The sequence below is a fragment of the Nasonia vitripennis genome, chromosome 5 (assembly GCF_009193385.2).
Source record: "Nasonia vitripennis strain AsymCx chromosome 5, Nvit_psr_1.1, whole genome shotgun sequence".
Taxonomy (NCBI): Eukaryota; Metazoa; Arthropoda; class Insecta; order Hymenoptera; family Pteromalidae; genus Nasonia; species Nasonia vitripennis.
Genome location: NC_045761.1, coordinates 12369351 through 12376002, shown reverse-complemented (window position 1 = coordinate 12376002; position 6652 = coordinate 12369351).

The window sequence follows — 6652 nt, the reverse complement described above, 5'->3', positions numbered from 1 at the left end:
TTATTAAAATTTACACACAACGCGTATAGGCTCGTTGGCAAGTCGGCGCAGCCCTGCGCCCGCGCGTTTAGACAAGGGCTGCAAGCTGTCCAAAGAGCCCAGGAAAGCTGCAGCGCGTGTATAAACGCCCGCACTTATACGCGCGCGCAGAGGAAGAGGGCCAATTCCCCTGTTCTCGCACTGTGAGCGCATGCATATAGAGCTCGCTCTGGCCTCAATTCCCAAGACTAGTTTCCATCCGCTATACTCGCCGGCGTATAGTAGGTAGTATACAGCTGCTGCGCACGGGAAAAATGCGCCGCCGAGGCATTCTGTGCAAGGAACAATTCCGCAGCTCGAATTACACTCGGAAGAGCTACTGGTGAATGCGCGACTGTCTGTGTGTTATGTACACCTGATGTTTGGCGAACCTTTCTTTTTTTTGGGCGGGTGGTATGGAGGGTTCAGTCCGGTGTAATCGTAGACGTTGCGGAATTGTTGCTCCGTTGAGCGGTTACGTTCGCTAAATTGTCTATCGTTGCAGGAATTTCATTGAAATTGCTGGTAATGACGTGTACAGCGGGGGCCATTGTTGTTTTGTAATCTCCTTGTTATTGAGACGTTGTTTTCGCTAACGAAGAGCTTCGGTGAGAGTTTCATGTCGAAGCTTGACTCGGCGCTGTTCTCGTTGGATTTGAGCTTCATTGGTCGATGGTAAACCTTAACTATTAATTCGAAAGCTTTTATTTATTTTTTTTTATTGCTTAATTATTCGTTAATTCTTTATAATGAATACAGTTGAAAATCGAGTCACCGTTTTCCGGTTAGTTTATTGCACAAAAGTACCGATAAACCTAATTAATCGTAAAAACGAAGCAGCGTAGTATAATACGGTGAATAAATAACAATTATCGCTTCTCCGATATCCGCTCGCATGTATGTCATGCATCCGGTTTCGATCGGAACCACACCGAAAATCCATAATTCGCAAAGAACTTGAAATCGATCACGAACGAAGCAGAGACCGCATAAGCGCAAAAAATAAACGAAAAATTATCCACATGATCCCGAGTCCCGCGTCCGCCGCTGAATCAACCATAACGAAAGCCCAAAGTTCGCGAATAACTCCCAATCGAAAGCGCATACATAGGTAAAAGGCTAGCGCGCGAGCGCGACTATGACGGCTGTAAAAATATGGAAATCCGAAAAAAAGTTATTTCCCGCGCTCGCGATACGTCTCTGTCGTCGAAGCCGCGGCGCGTCGTCCCTCGAGTCCGTAGCCTTGAGGGAGCTTCGCCTTGGCCGCTATCTAGGATAGAGGCAAAAAACAGCGCGAGGCGAACAAGGACGAGAATGAAGAGAAGGCCCACGGGGCGAGAATTCCGAGAAGACGAGAGCTTGCGGAAAAGCGCTAAGCGAAATAAAATTATGGAGCCCATACATTAAAGGATGAAAAAGTTTTAATACCCCGCTACAGCCCCGCGGGGGCCAAGTGCACTCCCGCGTATATAACTTATTGCGCTTCTCGATCCGCGAGGGCTGCCACTAGACGTGCGGAGAAAAAAATAACCGCGCGCTCGGAAGCTTTTTTAGCTCGGCCGGACACGTGTTGCTCGGCGATGCGCGTGCGTGCGCAGCCAAAACTTACAGCGCCATTTCGCAGGCCCTCGATGCATTGTACGCGTACAGATGTTGAGCGGGTGAGGGGGGGAGAGCTTTTGTCGAGGCGCGAAGCATTATTCTCCTTGCGCGTGTGTGACCGGCGCGAGCTTTTGTCGAAGGAGAGAGAGAGAGAGAGACGTTCTTGCGAGCACAATGTGCCGCCGATAAAGCGCGCGCTGTGCATTATATGCGGTGGAGCTTTTTTCGTATAGAATTCCATATTCGCGAGAGCGTAGTGTGTAGTGGTTGCTGCTACAGAAATTTTCTTTCGAGATATGCGGGCTCGCGCCTCGATAAAGTCTCGTCGCGCTTTGTTTTCGCTCTTGACAATGGGCCCAGTATTGTGTGGCGTGTGTGTGAAAATGACGCAAGCTCCCCTTCTATTTTTTTGTTTTTCAGCCGCGCGTTATTTCGATCAAAAGCTGCGTGTTTACCGCACGCAGCGAGAGTCTCAAACTCGCGACTCGTCATCGGCGGCGCGGACAACAGGAAAAGAATAAAAGAGAGACTCTCTCTCTCCCCTCTGCCTCTGCGTCTCTCTTTTCCTCCGCCTTGAAATGACTCTGTATAGCTCGTCGGGTTTCTTCGACGTACAGAGAAAAAGAGGGAGAGAGAGAGAGAGAGAGAGAGAGAGAGAGTGGGAGCATGTCGTGTGCGTGAAATCGAGGCTGTGTAGCGCAGCAGCGAACGGAAGATGAAAGCGGATATCGAACGAAGAGGGTATTACGGGCGGCGAGGAGGGCTTTCGCGATAGCTCGAATGAGAACGTCTGTCTCTCTCTCTCTCTCTCTCTCTCTCTCTACGCTCTCCCTCTCTGCCCCTCTTTCGTTCGGCGATTTATACGACGAGAGAAAAAGTCGTAAATTACGTATACGAGAGAGCGGGTCGCGTTTCCTCCGCGACGTTTATGGTACTCGATGTCTCTCTCTCTCTCTCTCTCTCTCTCTCGTTCACTCGCTCGCGTGTGTATACGTACACACGCGTACACGGCGAGAGGGCGGAAATTAAGACGAGGCGGGAGAGCTGGCCACAGGCTGCTGGCTCAGCTTAGCCGCTCTTATTTATACCGACAGATGCAGCTGCGATTAAAGGACGCTTCGAGGATTGTATATACGTGTACGACACGAGCTGCTTTGGGCAAGAGGTAAACACGTGTATAGAAGAGACGCGCAATAAACAAAGTTTTTGAGGCGAATTACTCTTTACGATTATACGCGACCGCGTTCGTTTCTTTCAGCGCGCGCGGCGTGTTTTTTAATTTAAATTTACACTCGCAGATAAAGACAAGAACGTTTTAATTCTGTCTTTCTGTTTTAATAAATCTCCGGCGTCGTTAGCTCGCGGCCGATAAAATTTCCTGCGAGCTCCCGCTCCGAGTAGGAGTCCCTTTAAATCTTAAAGCTCGCGAAGTTTGTTATATATAGCGGCGCTGTTATTACCTCCGTTTGATTGTTCTACTCGGCCAGTTTCTTATTCATTTCACCGCTAATTCAATTCGCTGTATTATCACTGGACGCGTGTTTTTCGTCCTATAAAACGGAGCTGGATGCCTCGAAAGAAGAGCTTTTCCGAATATAAATCGCTTCCTGAATTCGCAACAGTGCGCATGCGCATACAACAGCGCATAGAAAGAGAGCTAGGCGCCAGGAGAAAAAAGCTTCAAAGGGCATAAAGTAAATCCGTTTCGTTTTTATTGCCGGCCTCGAGGGTATTCGCGAGCTAGCCTTATTCTCCCGCAACGCACATACAATGCCATACTGTATGTATACGCGTGCGTACGCGAAAAATTCAATTATTCCACCATCAGCGCGAGATAGGACGAAAAAGAAAAAAACAAACGCGGCAGCCAGCTACTATCTTCCAGCATCGGCGAATCCTATTAACAAAGTTCGCCACACGTGCAGTAGTAGTGGTAAGTGCTTCCGCAGGAAGTTCTTGAACCGAGAGATGTCGCGTAAACTACACCGACAAAACGCAGCTCGCAGTTGGAGCGTGTCTAATCGAATCTGGAAGTGCATATGCCAATTGTATGTCAAAGTGCCGGGCTAACTGCTCTACCATATACATACATCGCGAGCCCGCGCAATCTCCGCCGCGACACGCGATCGATATCTTCGGCTGTTGCAATTATACCTAAATATACGTGCCCTTTTTCACGGAAACGTTTTCCAGCTGCTGATGGATGCGCCGCGCCTTTTCTTCCCTTTCTTTCCTTGCATTTATATTTATTTTTTTTTCCTTTTAATTCCGACGAGCGAAACGTTAATGCCGCTTGCTGCTTAGCGTCGCAGCAAAGCACTCCCGGCGTTCCAGTTCCTCCGAGCGCGCGAGTCGTTGCACTTTTTATATATATATATATATATATATATATATATATATATATATATATATATATATAAAAGTAAGGCTCGCTGTACACACAGACGCGCACCGGAAGCCGTATTAGTTACGAGCAAGCGCTGACATAGCGCGGCGGCGCCTCAAACGATTCTTTGATTATTTATGTATGTGCTTTAACGGATACGCGAAAGGCTCTGCTTTGAGCTAAAGGAAGTCCCGCGCTCGCGGTATAATGATATCGCGTTCCGCAAGAAATCACCCCAGCAGCAGCTCGGGAATCGAATGTGGCCAAAACGGAAGTTAAAGCTCGACGATGTCAGACACATACAAACACGGAATCGCGGACGGAATTGCTCGCATTACGCGCTCGCCTCGCTGGGTCAAACGTATCGAACGTCATTTATACGCTGGGACCATGACGCTCCGATGCTACAACCCCGTGTTTTTCTTCTCTCGATCCAGCTGACAAACGGGACGAATGACACACAGCGATTGTGTTTGTTTGTTCGTCTATCGGCCTCTCCCTCTCTCTCTCTCGATTCGTTCCGTTTCGTTTTTTGATACACCTCGCGCGCGTGTGTGTGTGGAAGTTTCCGAGCGCGATGAAGCCTTTTTTGCGCATTTGCAGCCGATCGAGTTTGAGCCGGGCGAGGTTTCGCCAATGTAAATATGCGCTTTTCACCGATGTATAAAACGTTGCCCGAAACTCGTTCGAAAGAAGCTTTTTCCACGGTCCCTCGCGTTTTTTCATTTTCTTTTATTTTTTTGCAACTTTGGCTCGTGATTAAAGCAACTTTAGTAAAATGAAGAAGTTCGAGTTACGGCTAGTTCTTTAAGAGCGAGCTGCAGCGCGCGGCTGAGAGCTTTGCTTTTTCATCGCGTATAACGGACGCATCCTGATGAATAGCCCTGGTATTACGCGCATTACGTCTACTTACAATATTGCGTTAGCCACACCTCGTCCTGGCGTTATCTCGTCCATTACACTCGACTCTGTAATGTAGCCGGCATATACTCGAGCCGTTCCGAAAACTGATGTCGGCGGATATATAGCAGTAAAAATAAGGCGGAAAATACACACAGCTTAGTCAAAGACGCCGGGAACTCGATCAAGTTGCCTCGAAAGCCACTTGGCTTAAGCTCATCAAAGTTTCGCGGCTCTTTGTCGCGAGATTGAGTTCGTTCGACTACCGGTTTCGGCTGACCCGCGCTTCGCTGCAAAGGTGGCCTATCGATATATACTGGCAACTCGTTTGGTTAGATTGCTTGAGTGGATGAGGTAAAGTATGTCGATATCCCAGGGCGATGACGGAGCAAGGGCCGCGGGATGTTGACCGAGCGGACGCCCGCTATATCCTCGATTGTAATTAAGCAGAGCACCTCTGCGCCCGTTCTAAGCTCCGGCTATATTCGCTCATGCTCAAGTGTTAATGGAGAATTATTATTGTTATCGTATTGGCGAGACGGGCTTTCTGGGAGTGTGTGCGTGTATTAAGTATAACTGATAGGCGGAAGAGGGAACGTTTGAGATACTTTGTTTTTGAAACTGGCCCTGTCGACCGTTCACATTGGATTTTTTCATATTCCACTTGCTTACATGTGAAATGTCTGAAATAAACGATAGCTGCTGCTGGATAATCTAGAACAGTGTATAAATATTATAAAATTACGTAACCTTTTACCTATAATCTGATTAGATTTCAATAAAACTAATGGCATTTCAGATATAAATCTATTGGTCGGACACAGTTATTCGATAACCGCAATCGCGAGACTAAAACTAGTGCATTCGCGTTTGCCTTCTCTTCTCCGTAGCAATCGACTAATTGTTATATCGGCTTATAAACATTACATAAAACTCTGCTTGGTTAAAGCATGGAAAAGAAAAAAATTCCTTTACAATGTTTCGTTAATTTACGGTACACTTACTTTAATATTTATGTTCGTGCGAAACAAAAAGAGATTTCACCAAAGGCTTCGTTAAAAACAGCCATTTATATAGAAAGTAATTGCTAATGGAAAGCAGCGTAAAATTCGCCAAAAAGGTATGAAAAATCGTAAAGCTCAGCTTTTTATCTATTTTTTGCGTACGAAACATGTAACGATGCAAAAATTCTACGTAAAAGCGTTGCGTTAATACCTTAAAAAGGTTTTTTGCGCGATATACTATAGGATAGAGCACAAAAAATAATTTTTTTATCTTATTTTTTTATTCCTCGAAATAAAAGTGCGCTTGTAAATAACTCTTCATTAGTTCGGATTACGGTTTGTCTGGCGTAGGGGGTTGTTAGTATCGAAAATTGCTCTCTACTATATATTTTCGAAAGGTTCGAATTTCAGTTAAAAATGGGTTCTACCTGATCCACGTGTATGCTTCAATTTCGGTGTAAAAATTGAGCGATACTCTGATACTGCAATCTCACTTCAAAAATCAATCCGATCAAATCAACAGATGATAAAAATGAAAAATGTTGCGAATTATTTTAATCCACCTTCTTTGTTCCATACAATTCCCACCAGCATCATTACCAAGTGCCAACTGTGCGAGTTTGCTTTGCACGCGTTTAAAAGTCATTCTACTATCCTCCCCGACGATTTCATCCGTCTTTCCTCAAACAGCGCGTAAAAGCATAGAAAATATAAGGAGCCGCAAAAGACGGCCGTTACAGCC